This window comes from Leptodactylus fuscus, chromosome 8, assembly GCF_031893055.1.
Source record: "Leptodactylus fuscus isolate aLepFus1 chromosome 8, aLepFus1.hap2, whole genome shotgun sequence".
Lineage (NCBI taxonomy): Eukaryota > Metazoa > Chordata > Amphibia > Anura > Leptodactylidae > Leptodactylus > Leptodactylus fuscus.
The window spans coordinates 16,264,200-16,274,556 of NC_134272.1; the positions used below are offsets into that span (position 1 = coordinate 16,264,200).

Sequence of the window (10,357 nt, forward strand, 5' to 3'; positions counted from 1 at the left end):
ACACCCTGGGATGCAGGGTGTACTGTGTGTGTGGGGGGGGGGGGTGAGATGTGGGGTGCAGGGTGTACTGTGGGGGGGTAATTACATGGCTTCTACCACTATGTATCCTCAAAAAGAACCATACACAATACTTTATTTCCTTACGTTTTTTTACACTTCTCAAAAAACATGCGTATTTGGTCCGTCCGTCCCATCCATCGGGTTCATCTACTTTAGTAGCAAAAAGAAAAATAAAACAATTAGTCACAAAGTTTAATATTATTCCCAATGTAGTGTCGGGAGGTTGGGATATTTTTTTGTGTTTTGTCTTCTTACCTTGTGTAAGATCTTCAATAGAACTTATAGTCCTTGGATCAGGACTTGTCTCTTGAATAGGAAATTTAAGCAATTTATCTACAACCGGGAAAAATACACTGGATTATTTAAAGGGATACGTTTTTGTTACATCCTATTTTTATCTTAGCCATTGGCTTCCTGCAGATCTCTCCTCCACCTCTACCACCAGTACACACCATCCATATCAGTCCCTCTCTTCTTCCTTCTCCCATGTACAGCTCTCACACACTTTTCACACTCTGTAATCATCCCTTTACTTCTTTTAGCAGTGACACCAAACATAAGCGCCCACATAAATCCCTGAACCACCTTCTGTCTTAGTCCATGTTACTCCTCCTAGCTGCTGGGGACATCTCTCCTAACCCCGGCCCTCCTTCCTTCACTAACTCTTCTCCCTGCACACATAGAAGGCCTACAAACCTCATCAATATTTACCGTGTTCCTTCTCCTCATCTCTCCCCTGTCTCTTTTAACTGCTCTCTCTGGAACGCCCGCTCAGTGTGTAACAAACTAGAATATATTAATGACTTATTCCTTAGCAAATCCCTTGGCCTGCTCGCCCTTACTGAGACTTGGATCCAGCAGTCAGATACGGCCTCCCCTGCTGCTCTGTCCATGGTGGCCTACAATTCGCTCACACCTCTAGGCCTGATAATAGGCAGGGTGGTGGGGTAGGATTACTTCTGTCACCGCAGTGCATTTTTCAGTCCATTCCCCCGGTCCCCTCACTCACATTCTCCTCATTTGAAGTCCATGCTATCAGACTTTTCCGCCCACTCTCCTTACGTGTAGCCATGATCTACCGCCCACTTGGCTCACCCTACCAATTTTTGGACCACTTTGCTTCTTGGCTTCCCCACTTTTTATCCAGTGACATTCCTACCCTCATCATGGGTGACTTTAACATCCCTATTGCCCCCCCTCACTCCTCGGCTGCCTCACAGTTTCTCTCATTAACCACTTCTCTTGGTCTCTCACAATGTTCTTCTTCCGCCAAACATCTAGATGGTAACACGATTGATCTAGTCTTCCATCGACTCCTCACAGTCTCTAAATTTTCTAACTCTTCTCTGCCGCTCTCTGACCACAACCTTCTATCTCTCACCATCAGTGCTCTCTCCCCTTCACAAGACGCCCCTACCCATCACACATATAGGAACTTGCGTGCTATTGACACCCAGCACCTCTCATATACTCTACAGTCCTCCCTGTCCCCCATCTCTTCAATCTCCTGTCCCAATCTGGCCACCAGTCACTATAATGAAACCCTCAAAAATGCATTGGATGAGGTTGCTCCCCCCTCCACTCGTAAAGTCCCACATAGGAGGCAGCAACCCTGGCACACGCCACAGACACGATTTCTCCAGCGATGCTCTAGGTGTGCCGAACGTCTCTGGCGAAAATCACGCTCACCTGCAGATTTCCTCCACTTCAAGTTTATGCTTAAAACATATAGCTCTGCCCTTTACCTCGCCAAACAAGACTATTTCACCGCCCTCATCTCTTCTCTCTCCAGCAACCCTAAAAGCCTTTTTGAAACCTTTCACTCCTTACTCACACCCAAGGAACAGACGCCATTCACAGACCTTAGTGCTGATGACCTGGCCATGTATTTCCATGATAAAATTGATAAGATCCGTCAGGAAATTACTGCCTAAGCCCCAGGTGGCATTGACTCCCACACCTACGATAGTACTGATCCCCTCACCAGCCGCACTTCAGACTATCCATTCTCATCTTTTGAACCTGTTACAGAAGAGGAAGTCTCCGGGGCCACACGGTGGCTCAGTGGTTAGCACTGCAGCCTTGCAGCGCTGGGTCCTGGTGTTCAAATCCCGCCAAGGGCAAAAAACCATCTGCAAGGAGTTTGTATGTTCTCCCCATGTTTGCATGGATTTCTATCCCATATTCCAAAAAAGACATACTGATAGGGAAAAATGTACATTGTGAACTCTATGTGGGGCTCACAATCTACATTTATAAAAAAAAAAAAAAAAAAAAGAAGAGGAAGTCTCCCAGCTACTTTCTTCATCTCGCCCCACAACCTGCAGTAGTGACCCCTTCCCCTCACACCTTCTCCAATCTCCAATCTCTGTCCCCTGCTGTCACTACTTACCTTGCTAAAATATTTAACCTCTCTCTCTCTTCTGGAATCTTCCCATCCTCCTTCAAGCATGCTGTTATAACCCCGCTACTGAAAAAACCCTCCCTGGACCCATCCTGTGCTGCTAACTATCGACCCGTCTCTAACCTCCCCTTCATCTCTAAACTTTTGGAACGCCTGGTTTATTCTCGGTTAATTCGTTATCTCTCTGCTAACTCTGCTTGACCCCTTACAATCTGGTTTCCGCGCTCTGCACTCTACTGAAACAGCTCTCACAAAAGTCTCTAATGATCTACTAAAGGCTAAATCCAATGGTGACTTCTCTCTTCTTATTCTTCTGGACCTCTCTGCAGCTTTTGACACTGTTGACCATCAACTTCTCCTCACTATGCTCCACTCAGTCGGCCTCAATGACACTGCGCTCTCCTGGTTCTCCTCTAATCTCTCAGACCGCACTTTCAGTGTATCATTCGCGGGCTCTGTTTCCTCCCCTCTTTCCCTTGCTGTTGGGGTTCCTCAGGGCTCGGTCCTCGGCCCCCTGCTCTTTTCTCTCTACACAGCCCCCATTGGACAAACCATCGCCAGATTTGGCTTCAGGTACCATCTTTATGCTGATGACACCCAATTATACACATCTTCCCGTGACATCACCCCTGCACTCATACAGAACACCAGTGACTGTCTCTCTGCTGTCTCTAATATCATGTCCTCGCTCTATCTGAAACTAAATCTCTCTAAGACTGAACTACTACTGTTTCCACCATCTAACAGATCTGTCCCTGATATATCCATTGCAGTCTCAGGCCTTACTATAACTCCTAGGCAGCATGCCGGCTGCCTCGGGGTCATATTTGACGCAGACCTTTCCTTCACCCCTCATATTGAATCACTCGCACGTTCATGTCACCTCCACCTCAAAAACATCTCCAGAATACGCCCTTTCCTTACCAGAGATACACTAAAGACACTTACTGTCTCTCTGATTCATTCTCGCCTTGACTACTGTAACTCCTTACTAATCGGTCTTCCCCTCTCTAAACTCTCCCCTCTACAATCTATTCTGAATGCAGCGGCCAGACTCATCTATCAGGCGAGACGCTACAGCGATGCCTCTGGTCTGTGCCAGTCACTACACTGGCTGCCTATTCATTATAGAATAAAATATAAAGTTATTACTCTCATCCACAAGGCTCTCCATAAAGCCGCACCTCCCTACATTTCTTCCCTCATCTCTGTCTACCACCCAACCCGTGCTCTCCGCTCACTCAATGATCTAACACTTACATCCTCTATTATCAGAACCTCCCATGCTCGTATACAAGACTTCTCCCGAGCTGCACCACTTCTCTGGAATGCTCTACCCCGGACAATAAGATTAACTCCCAACTTCTACAGTTTCAAACGCAAACTAAAGACACATCTTATCAGACTAGCCTATCACAATTCCTAATGCACACAATTGTCTGAACACTGTATAAGCAATGCCGCCCCTGCTACCTCTTGTGTCACCCCCTCTACCTCATAGATTGTAAGCTCTTTTGAGCAGGGCCCTCAGTCCCATTGTGTGAAATGACGTTCTTTGTTATGTATGTCTGTATCTGAACCCTATAAATTGTACAGTGCTGCGGAATATGTTGGCGCTATATAAATAAAATGTATTATTATTATTATTATTTTTATTGATCTGATAAAAATCCAATAAACGGTGGAGCCGCTCTGCAAATAGTTATGACTACAAGGTTCCTTCTGTATTGTGTACGCAGCTCCTATGCAGTTTAATGTTTTGTGAGTGTCACCTGACAATTTTGGTGTCATGTTATAATTCTGAGTCCTGCCTATTAGTATCACCTGTAAATGATGTGATAGCAAATAGTAATATCTTCATGCAGATCCATAGCTATCAAGGGAGTAGGGGGGCAAAGACCCATCCCAGGGCCACCAGAAACAAAGGCAACAATTTCAGCTGTATTCCATCTACACCAATACAGTTGTTATGCATGGTAGAGGAGGAAGCTGATGGCTTCCTGCTCTACCATTCTTACTTGTAGGCTTCAAGCTTGTGACCTACAAGGTGCCCTAACTATGTTTAGGGCCAGTAGCATAACTAAAGTCTTGTGGCTCCCGATGCAAATTTTTGTCCGGGGCCCCTACCCCATCCCTACAGCGTATTCTTGATAATGATGGGAATGGGTGCTGCAACAGTATATCAGATACTTGAAAGGGATACAACTTTAGTACCCACAATTGCGGTTATCAAGCATATGGTGAGTGAGCGGCGTAGTGCCCGGAATTTATACAACACTGGGAGATGAATGCTGTGGGAAACAGTTAATCTGCAGGATCCTAACAGTCTAAGAGATAAGATATCAGTGGGGGTCCAACACCCGGGGCCGCTGCTGATCAACTTTTTGAAGATACTGTGATGCTTTTGCGAGTGCCGTGACTCCTTCGCTATTTACATTGCACAGCATCGGTTTTATCATGCAATGTTATTATAGCCTGTAATAATAGTACATGGTAGCTCTAAAACAGATAACATGTGATCTGAATAGTGAAGGGGCCCTACATAGTGTAATATGCTCCACAGGGACCCCACACATTATAATATGCTCCACAGGGACCCCACACATTATAATATGCTTCACAGTGACCCCACACAGCATTATATACTCCACAGTAACCCCACATGATATAATATGCTCCACAGTGGCCCCCAAACAGTATAATATGCTCCACAGTTACCCCCCACACGGTATAATATGCTCCACAGTGACCCCCACACAGTCAATGTCATTAGTGACTTTTCTTGCACGGTGCTTTGTAGGCTGTAGGCCTGAAGAGACTTGCAGTCTACAAGCAATAGGAAGGAAGAAAAGGGCAAAGTCAGTGACTCCGACTCCATACTTTAATTTTTTTGGGACACTTTGGGGGACAATAGCGGTATAAAGTGGAATAATTAATATTAGGGTTATTGGGGTAAGATTAATGGAAAAACTATAAAGAGAGAACTCACCTGAAGAATTAGGGGTGAGACAGCGAAAAAATTTCTTTAAATCTGTAGGTAAATAAACAGAAAACAGTCAGGACCAGCAGGGGGCCCCATTTTATTTTGTATTACATGGCTCCTACTACTCTGTGTAGCCTCAAAGAGAACCGTATACAATACTTTATTTCCTTACATTTTATTAAATTTCTCCTACAACATAAATCTTTGGTAAATCCGTCCGATCCATCGGCTTCATCTACAGATTTAGAAACAAAAAGAAAAATATAAAAAGTAGTTCCATAAATGTTTAATATTATTCCCAATGTGGTGTCTGGAGGTCTTTATTATATGTTTTATCTTCTTACCTTGTATAGTATCGTCATCATAACTTATAACCTGTGGATCAGGACATATCTCTTGTATAGGAAGTGTATCTAATGTATCTACAAATAGGAAAACACACATTGGATTATTTAAAGGGATACGTCCGATTTTGTAAGGCTCTGTACACTATTACATCCTATTTTTATTGATCCAACGAATATCTAATAAAAGGTGGAGCCGCTCTGAAAGTAGTTTTGACTAAACAGATCCTTCCGTTTTGTGTACACAGCACCTATGTTTCGTGAGAATTGGAGATGAGCGAGTAGTACTCGATCGAGTAGGTATTCTATCGAATACTACAGTATTTGAAATACTCGTACTCGATCGAGTACCACTCGCTATTCAAATGTAAAAGTTCGATGCAGAACCAGCATTGATTGGCTGAATGCTATACAGTCGGCCAATCAACGCTGGTTCTTCTCCTACCTTTAGAAGTCTTCTCCGTGCAGCTTCCGCGCGGCGTCTTCCGGCTCTTCATTCACTTTGCCAGGCATGGGACCTGGGCAGAGCCGAATGCACATGTCCGCTTGTAGTGCGGGCCCGATGCCTGGCAGAGTGAATTCAGAGCCGGAAGATGCCGCGGGGACGCTGCAAGGAGAAGACTTCTCGGAGGATCCAGCCCGACCCTCACTCGTGGACTTGGTAAGTATAATTTGATCGAATGTTGCCCACCCCTGAAACGAGCATTTTCCCCCCATAGACTATAATAGGGTTCGATATTCGATTCGAGTAGTCGAATATTGAGGGGCTACTCGAAACGAATATCGAACCTCGAACATTTTACTGTTCGCTCATCTCTAGTGAGAATCATACCACAACTTCAACACCCAAAATTTTGTGTCATTTTAAAGCCAAGTTATAATTTTGGAGTCCCGCCTAGCAGTATCACCTGAAAATGATGTGATAACAAATATAATATCGCCTTACAGTTACATAGCTAGCAAAGGGGCCGGAGGGCAAGGACTCACCCCAGGGTCACGGCAAACAAAGGCAGAAATTTCAACTTTATTACTTTTACACTAATAAAGTTGTTATGCATGGTAGAGGAGGAAGCTGATGGCTTCCTGCTCTACCATTCTTACTTGTAAGCTGCAAGCCTCTTCAAGCCTGCGGTATACAAAATACCCTAAATACAACTAGGACCAGTGGCGTAACTGAAGTCTTGTGGTCCCCTGTGCACATTTTTGTCCGGGGTCCCCCACCCCCTGCCTACAGCTTAAATGACACTTGATAATGACAGTTATGGGTGCTGCAGCGGTATCTTGGATACTTGAAAGGGATGCAGATTGTCATGGTGGAAATCGTCAAAAAACTATAAAGAGAGAACTCACCTGAAGAATTAGCGGGACCACAGCGAAACAAAATCTTGAAATCTGTAGGAAAATAACCAGAAATGTATTATTCAATTTAGGAATAAGTCTTGAGTTGTGATCAGTCAGGACCAGCAGGGCCCGTTTTGATTTTTATCACATGGCTCCTACCACTCTATGTATCCTCATACAGAACCGTATACAATACTTTATTTCCTTACATTCTTTTAAATTTTTCCAAAAACATAAGTATTTGGTAAATCCGTCCGATCCATCGGCTTCATCTACAGATTTAGAAACAAAAAGAAACAAATAACAATTAGTTCCATAAATGTTTAATATTATTCCCAATGTGGTGTCGGGAGGTCTTTATATGTTTTATCTTCTTACCTTGTGTAGGATCTTCAGCAGATATTATAACCCTTGTCTCTTGTATAATAAATTTTTCTACAAATAGGAAAACACACATTGGATTATTTAAAGGGATACGTCCAGTTTTGTAAGGGTCTGCACATTGTTACACTGAATATCCAATAAAATGTGGAGCCGCTCTGCAAATAGTTTTGATTGAAAAGATCCTACAGTTTTTTGTACGCAGCTCCTATGCAGATTAATGTTTCATGAGTATCATGTGACAACTTTAAGCGATTGCTGTGACTCCAAATTTTCATATCAATTTAAAGGCAAAGTTAAAATTCTGGAGTTCCGCCTAATAGTATCACCAGTAAATAATGTGATAGCAAATAGTAATGTCTTCTTACACTTGGTTAGCTAGCAAGGGGGCGGGGGGAGAGGAAGAAAACAGCCTGTCCCGAGGCCGTCACAGACAAAGGCAACAATTTCAACTGTCTCACATCAACCAGAAGAACAATACAGTTGTTATGCATGGTAGAGGAGGAATCTTATGTTTTTCTACTCTACCATTCTTACTTGTAGGCTGCAAGCCTCTCCAAGCCTGTGGTCTACAAGGTGTCCTAACTACAAGTAGGAAGTCTGCGTCCCTGCACGAGTGGGCACTGACATCTTGTTGCACAACAATTGATTATGTAGGATAGGCCATTATTCTCTGACTGGTGGGGTCCAACAGATGACCTCTGCACAGATCAACCATTTGGGGGTACGTCCGGTCCCTGTATTACACAGCGCATGTATCCAGAAGCAGATCGCTCCGTTCACTGTATACAGGCTCAGTGGCATTACGGCCGCTCATTTTTTATTGACATCAATGTGAGCTGTGAATGCGATAGTCACCTGGAGACTATACAGTGTACAGAGCTATCTCCTTCAGGCCTTAGTAGCACTTGCTAGAACTTTGGTGGTACCTTAATAGCTTTCTAGTAGTATCTAAGTAGTAACTTCTTGTTAGTAGAGAGTTAGTCAGTACCTAGTGTTAGGAGACGACTGTTTCACTTCTCACACCTATAGCTCTGTAGGTTAGGTAGCAGGAGTTCAGGCTAACAGGCAGTCCCATGTTACCGGACCCCAGGCTCACAGAACCAAAACCACAAAACCTTGCTGGTTAATCTCTACTGTAGACCAGTGCGGAAACTTAGATATCCATGACCGAGATGTACCCTGCATCTTCCCAATGGTGGCTGGAAAGAAAGACTAGGTCTCAGGGGTCTCTCTGGATTGTCATGGTTGAAAGAGTCAGAGGACTGAGCAAGGGGTGAAGAGCAATAGCCCCCCTGTCCATGTGTGTATGGTGCCATATGTGTATATCCTGCTGTAGGTAAATTTTGCCTCCATCTTGCTTTGTAACTGGCAAGCTGCACCCATTACCACCGCCATATTGTCTTCTGTGCCTTCTCTCGCACCTAACACCAAAGGCACCTCATAACACCACCACATGGGAGAAAAGTAGCAGGGAGTGCATCGGGGGACCCAACACCATTGTCTCAATGGAAGGAAGGGTTAAAACTAAAAAACTATAAAGAGAGAACTCACCTGAAGAATTAGCGGTAACACGGCGAAACAAAATCTTGAAATCTGTAGGAAAATAACCAGAAATGTATTATTCAATTTAGGAATAAGTCTTGAGTTGTGATCAGTCAGGACCAGCAGGGCCCGTTTTGATTTCTATTACATGGCTCCTACCACTCTATGTATCCTCATACAGAACCGTATACAATACTTTATTTCCTTACATTCTTTTAAATTTTTCCAAAAACATGCGTATTTGATAAATCCGTCCGATCCATCGGCTTCATCTACAGATTTAGAAACAAAAAGAAACAAATAACAATTAGTTCCATAAATGTTTAATATTATTCCATATGTGGTGTCGGGAGGTCTTTATATGTTTTATCTTCTTACCTTGTGTAGGATCTTCAGCAGATATTATAACCCTTGTCTCTTGTATAATAAATTTTTCTACAAATAGGAAAACACACATTGGATTATTTAAAGGGATACGTCCAGTTTTGTAAGGGTCTGCACATTGTTACACTGAATATCCAATAAAATGTGGAGCCGCTCTGCAAATAGTTTTGATTGAAAAGATCCTACAGTTTTTTGTACGCAGCTCTTATGCAGATTAATGTTTCATGAGTATCATGTGACAACTTTAAGCGATTGCTGTGACTCCAAATTTTCATATCAATTTAAAGGCAAAGTTATAATTCTGGAGTTCCGCCTAATAGTATCACCAGTAAATACTGTGATAGCAAATAGTAATGTCTTCTTACACTTGGTTAGCTAGTAAGGGGGCGGGGGGAGAGGAAGAAAACAGCCATCACAGACAAAGGCAAAAATTTCAACTGTCTCGCATCAACCAGAAGAACAATACAGTTGTTATGCATGGTAGAGGAGGAAGCTTATGTTTCTCTGCTCTACCATTCTTACTTGTAGGCTGCAAGCCTCTCCGAGCCTGTGGTCTACAAGGTGCCCTAACTACAACTAGGAAGTCTGCGTCCCTGCACGAGTGGGCACTGACATCTTGTTGCACATTATTATTATTATTATTATTATTATTATTATACACATTATTAGTATTATTATTATTATTATTATTAATTATTATTATTATGTAGGATAGGCCATTATTCTCTGATTGGTGGGGTCCAACAGATGACCTCTGCACAGATCAACCATTTGGGGGTACGTCCGGTCCCTGTATTACACAGAGCATGTATCCAGAAGCAGATCACTCCGTTCACTGTATACAGGCTCAGTGGCATTACGGCCGCTCATTTTTTATTGACATCAATGTGAGCTGTGAATGCGATAGTCACCTGG

At 43.3% G+C, this 10,357-nt stretch overlaps 1 long non-coding RNA gene across 1 annotated transcript; it reads right to left on the bottom strand.

Moving 5' to 3' along the window:
- Window positions 1-7,145: 7,145 nt before the first annotated feature.
- LOC142217227 (uncharacterized) lies at window positions 7,146-7,569 on the bottom strand. Its single transcript, XR_012717377.1, has 3 exons — window positions 7,511-7,569; window positions 7,342-7,404; window positions 7,146-7,183 (listed from the first exon to the last, which is right to left on the bottom strand). It is a non-coding gene; the product is annotated as an uncharacterized LOC142217227 (long non-coding RNA).
- Window positions 7,570-10,357: the final 2,788 nt, after the last annotated feature.